Source organism: Eurytemora carolleeae, unplaced genomic scaffold (assembly GCF_000591075.1).
Source record: "Eurytemora carolleeae unplaced genomic scaffold, Eaff_2.0 scaffold594, whole genome shotgun sequence".
Taxonomy (NCBI): Eukaryota; Metazoa; Arthropoda; class Copepoda; order Calanoida; family Temoridae; genus Eurytemora; species Eurytemora carolleeae.
The window spans coordinates 75210-82007 of record NW_019396661.1 but is presented as its reverse complement, the minus strand read 5'-3'; positions in this window follow the sequence as shown (position 1 = coordinate 82007).

Genomic DNA, 6798 nt, shown 5'->3' with positions numbered 1-6798 from the left:
CCAACCTTATTCCGCAGCCTTCTATACCCAACAAAAGAGGTTATACCCAACCTTACTCTGCTATCTTAGTATAAACAAACCAACCTTACTCCGCAGCCTTCTATACCCAACAAAAGAGGTTATACCCAAACTTACTCTGCTATCTCCAATACTTACTAAACCTTATACTCAGCGATCTACTACACTAAACTGTAGATATTTAAAGTATTAATTCTTCTAAATAAGATTGTCTAAGTTAGAAAAATGAAAGTTTCCATCATAATGGGATTAGAAAATTTGTTTATTTACTTTTATTCATCTGTAAATATATATCTGTATAATGTCCGTCTGTTTATATTTCTGTCTCTGTCAGGGGCGTAGATAAGGATTCTGTAGGGTTGGTAAAAATTTTTAATTTGGCGCCGAAATTTTTTTTACGGGGGTAAAAAAAATTTCGGCGCCAAATTAAAAATTTTTACCACCCCTACAGAATCCTTATCTACGCCCCTGGGACCAGTTATACACACAATTTGGAATGAAAAACATTGTTCAGTCAAAAATAGTTTTTTGCAGATTGAACCCGAAAAGTTTATTGATTCACTTTTTAAAGGGTTCAACCAACGGTCAGCATAAGCAATCTATTCTAATCATGTAATAACTATAATAATATCCTCAATATCTTTGCAACCTGTATATATTAATCGTTGTAGTTAACTGACCGTATTATCGGTCAGTTTATTATTTTAGGTTTTTCAATGGGTTTTTATACTATTTTACGTAAATCTTGCAGTATTTGCGAAAATAAATAAATAGCCATGAATATGCTGGAACAGTTTTAACGAGTTCCATATAATCATTTAATTAAAAAACTAAATATCTGCAACATTCCATTATCAGAAAGTGAAGAATACAACATTTGATGAATTCTTTCGATGTATGGCTTAGTTAGGGTTTAACTGTTTATTACATGCCAAATACGTTGTAAAAATGATGAAAGTTGAAAATCATAATGAAACAAGACATTCATATATATGCTGCCTATAACCGGCCTAACGGCTGGACCGAATAGGCTGAAATTTTTTGTGGACACTAATGGGTAGCCAAGTGGTGTTTTAGGCTAAAAACCAATTTTTTTTCCACGGGCAACGCCGGGCCGTTCAGCTTATATAATATACGCCCATCTTCTATAATTTAACTTCTCTTTGTACAGTATAAAACAAAAACAAAAAAGTTTGCGGGTTTCTTAATATTTTTGATTTTTCGTGCATTTTCAAAATAAAAAAACTTTTAGATATAAATTTTTATCATTCATAAACCTTCTTTAAGGTCACGTGAGATCCCACACAAAATTTGGGCCCGATCGGTTCAGCTGTTTTTACGTTTATTGGATACAAACAAACAAACAAACAAACAGACAAAAAGACAAGCTAAATTTATACATAGACGTCTTTACCGCATTTAGCAATTTTTTAAGGCCTTCAGTGCGGCTCATAAACTTCTCAACGTTAAAGCTTTAATCTGGGAAACGCAAAGTTAAGTTTTGTGTTTACCATGTTTATGTAATATCTTATAAAGTTGGCCTTCTCCTTCAGGTTTGCGGTGCAGCGCTTGGTATACAAATTGGGATTTAAGCTGACTGGCCCAACGTTTGCTGTTGAATTAGAAAACTTCTATTTTTTCAGCCTTTTCAAATTTGGTCCAGCCGTTTGGCCAGCTATAACGAACAAATATATATTTTATATATAATAATATGCATGAGCGAAGAGCTTTATTTTGAATATAATTTAAACTATGATTTTTAAAAATTTGTTATAATAACAAAATCATCAACGTTAACTCTGTAAGCATCACCAAGAATTAGATAATAGATAATCTCTGTTTAAGTGATCACCAAACAGATAATCTCTGTTTATGTGATCACCAAACAGATTATCTCTGTTTATGTGATCAACAAACAGATAAACTATGTTTATGTGATCACCAAACAGAAAACAGATGAATAAAGGGGAATTTATCCTTGGTATTTTAGTTTCTTTGATAAAATTGTTCAAAGAGAATCTTGCAAAATAGACTTTGTTCATTCTCACCTTCATTTAACCCAACAACAATAAAATAAAAAAAATGGAGAAAATGATATTTTTTTATTAAGAATTTAAGTTTTATAGTTTTTGGACCTACTAGTCCCAAGAGCTAGTTCTTTTGGAAACAGATAGAAAGACAAATAGACTGAGAGATAGATTGACTGATAAACAGAAATATTTAAATATAGATATATATTTATATTATATATATATATAAATAAATAGTTAGATAGATAGATAAACAGATAGATTGATAGATATATGGATAGATAGATAGATCGGAGAGAATGCGGGCTCTGATCCTCAGCAACAGTTTGTCTGTAGAGTCGGAGACTTACCTCTGATAATTATCAGTCCCGGAGATATTCTCATCCGGAGGAGAGAGATGTAACCAGAACCCGGAGATATGGATTCAACTCTTCTCTGTCCAGAAAAATAAACCGGTCAAATAAATGCTCCTGAAGGGAAAGTTTGGGAATTTTACAGACTTTTGGCTTTATAAAATAAAACATCCCCCACCCCTTTTTTCTAAAAATGGGTTTGAAAGGAACATAGTCTTTGTCGGCTCAAACTCTGATTGTCTAATCTTTGCAACCCAATGTCATAACATCAAATAATTGAAGTTTGAAATATCAAGTAGCAAGTAGTAAGTAATTATTTATTTATGAAATATAACAAAGACATATACATAATTAAGTTTTTCATGAGAAAATATTTAAAAACCTCCAAAAAAAACGGTGTGGGAATATTTTCCCCCAATTCTAAAAAAATAACAGGAAAAGGTAAGGAAAGGAAAGTTACATATTTATTGTTTACATCATATTTAATATAACTTGTGGTGGATTGTTTAGAAATTGTTTAGAAATACAAATTATGGATATATTTGTGGTAAATGTGGTAAAAATAAAATATGCTTTAAAGCATCTTTTAAATTCGCGCCGATTTTTGACATCCTTTATGTTTATATCTTTTACATCATCAAGTTACAATGATATAAGGATGAGTTTGAGTATGTGGCAATAAATCAATTCCTCTGGTTCTTAGAACTATAAAAAAAGAATGCAGTTATTTAGGAAGTATTTACAGTGAAACCCTTAATAACGAATACATCGGAAGAATTTATAAAATGTCGTCTTGACAATTTTTCAATGAGTTTTGTACTATATTACGTAAATTTCAGTCTTTGCGAAAATAAATAAATAGCCATTAATATGGTGGGAACAGTTTTGAAGAGCTCCATATAATCATTTAATTAAATAACTAAATATCTGCAACATTCCATTATCAGAAAGTGAAGAATACGACATTTGATGAATTCTTTCGATGTATTCGTTATTAAGGGTTTCACTGTAGTAAAACTGAAGTCATAACTTTTTAGCTGTGAATCAAGTTTTCCTTTGCAGTCCTTTTAAGTAAGTAAGTAACAGCTCAGCTACGCTGAGATTACTCTGGGCCACGTTTTAGAGGAATTCAAGCGGTTTCCGAAAAGTTTAAACACAGCGATCTTTTGAGTCGATGATCAGTTAAACCAGTAAAGGCTGGGGGTCTGAATCTATGTATATCGGGGGGGGGGGGGGGGGTTTTGGGGCCCCCCCCCTAGAAAAAGGCCTTAGAAAATAGGTATAGGGTTGAAATGCAAGTTCATAGCCCAATTTTTCATGGCCAGCTCAAAGAAAAAAAATTAGACCGATAACTTTAATAGTTTGGGTGCTAAAGAGGGTGGAAAAAAATGTCTAAAAAGGGTAAAAAAAATAAAAAAAATAATTTTTTTGGTTTTAAACAAATATCAAAGTGAAAAGTGTGACACATGTTTCTACATGCATCTTTCAAGGGCTTTTTAAAAATATAGTTTTTAGATCTGTAGCTTTAGTCACAAAAAGGTTACGGGCTATTTTGTATTTATTTTTCACAGACCAGACTTTTTTCCGCACTGTACCCTACCCTTTAAATTAATAAAAAATTTTGTTTACAAAATACGCCCCCCCCCCCCTCCAACCTGTTTCACTCCGTACAGACAAATTTATAACTATATATTATTTATAAATACTTGGGACATAAAATGTCGTCATCCAACTATGAGTTTGGCCCACTTTAGTATTTAATCACTTTGAGCCTGAGGGTTAAAGAGCTTTTTCCATGCCAAATTGATTATATTGACTCAAATTGAAATATTTTTCTGAATTTGCGGAATTGGAAGGTAAAGGGCAAGGAGATGAGGAGATTTAGAAGAAATCAATTTGAGGAATTCTTATTTAGTTGGACAAGAAGATTGGGAAGAATTTGAATGAAGTTTTCAGAACCATGAAAACAGGATTTTTTACAGGGGTCTCGGGGAGCATCTTTTTTGTGTTGAAAAAAAAAATTGTTAGCGTATTTTAGGTTGGCGATTGTCAAATAACTATATTAATAATTTTTAGTTCGTTAGGGTTGGCTAATCTATTTTTTTATATTTTAACAATGGTTAATCGTTAATTATGGATTGATGGTAACAAAGTTTTATCTCTAAGGATGTCTGATCAAGCATCGATAATGTTGATGATTGTTGGTTGTCAACGCTGACTGATTGAATGATGGATTGTGTACCGAGTACGGTAAAGAAAACAAAGATAAGTAATGGGGGGGGGGAGGGTGGGTTGTAAACAGGGAAACTGAAAGGGACAGGAAGTGTAACTTCAAGTGACCCTTTATGTAAAGATGACCATGCCCGATTTACAACGATGACCTTGACAGCTTTGTCTGATCAAGTATGCTATGTTTTATTTTCTTTGAAAATTTTTATTTTCATTTTCGGTTTCTCTGCAAAACTGACTTGCGCATTTTTTGCGAAATTTTCAATAACACTTTTCCAGGCAGAAAAACGAAGATATCTCCCACATTTTTGATAAGATTAAGGTTTCAATGGTACCCTTGTAAATCGGGCCTTCTCATCTTCGCATAGAGGTTCACTTACAATTACGCTTACAGTCCCTTTCAGTATGATGTTAGTTCCTCTATAGAGATTAAAGTTGGTTCAAGTTAAGTACGTGTATAATATATCAAGTATACAATATATATAAACTCTATACTATGTAATATGTATATTAAGTACTCTTTAACATTATACTTAATGAAGGACAGCCATCCTATTAGCATTAACAGGGTTACCCACACAGGATTATAATTAAGAGACGAATGTACGAAATATATTTAGTCCTTTCTCTTTAATTCCTGGTAACTTGAACCCTAACACTTATTTTTTTATATTTGCCATATCAAATATTGTACACAAAAAGTTGAATTAAGTACAAATTCAATTTTTAGGACATTCATCATTCGGAAAGAGTTTCAGATAGTAATTAAAATCTTCTTCTTTGTGGGTGACCCTGTGCAAAAGAAGAAGAGGTTGCAAACTTGTACCAATATATCTGCATAAATAAACTTATTCTTTATATGTTGATTTATGTTGAAGTTGGAGCAGTGTTTGTAGATTTTTCAAGATCAAAAGTACAATAAAGAAGAAGCTGAAATGTATTTCACGAATTAAACAGCAAAAAAGAGAAAAAAAATCTTGTTTTCAGCATCTTTAACCTCTAAACACTATAAAGCATTAAACATTATATTCCTGAAACATAAAAAAACACTTCTGTAGTTGACTTTGTGGCGTCGCGTCTTCATTTCTGCTAATTAAGCAATATCGGCTAGGGTTTTGTACTTTGTATTTGTTTTAAATAATTGTTATACTTAGGGCAAAACTCTTGATTGGGATAGTGCCACAGAGGATATAGTGCCACAGAGGATAGCGCTTATCTGTAAAATAAAACAGGACATTCGTATATATGTTACGTAAAGCCGGCCAAACGGCTAGACCGATTGGGCTGATATTTTTTGTGGACACTCATGGGTGGCCAGGGGTGTTACTGTTAAAGGCAAAAAAAATTCGAATTTATTTTTTCAAATTTTTTTCATGGGCCCTTTAGCTAGTTAGTTAAAAATAGTGACTGAACTCGATATACGCAGTAAACTCTAGGCTTAATTATGAAAATTCACGAAGTAGTAATAAATGTTTCAAAGAGCTAAATAAGACCTTGTTCGTTAATGGTTAGAAAATTAACGTAAATGTCAATTTATCGTTTATTTTCTTTAATTTTTTTTCTTTTAAAGTTTATTTTCATTCCTTTACAAGATTTTTATAATTCTATAATGCGTTGCTGATCATTAACAAAACTTTGCATGCTTGAGGTACGAGTCTAAAAATACCTATTTTACACATTAAAGTAAAATATTTTTCTTAATGAACTGTTCTTTTGTTTTATAAACTAGTAGCATAACAGTTTACAAATGGTTCGTCAGCTGTTAGTTTCCGTTCATTTTTAACTCATAACGGTTCTTTATGCTCATTATAGTAATTATCTAATTAAAGACCCCTATATCTTTGCAAACTGATGATATTTCAGACTAAGATTATTTCATTTAATTGAGGCCGAATTTAAAGAATTTGAGCCGCCTCTCAATTTAAGACGTTGCCTAAGTTAAACATGGTTGGTTCCACTTGAAATTGTATTAAGAGTTTCGAGATTTGAGCCGGCGCTCAATTGGAACCGGTTTTTGGTGGTTTAAATTCTTTATATTCGGCCTCAGAATTCATATATTTCATGAATTCATAAATTTCTTAGGTCTATGATATTGGATGTTGTTATAGGGATAAGAAAATCAGAGTATGGCAATAACTCAGTTCATTTCTGTTAAATCTTAAAATTAT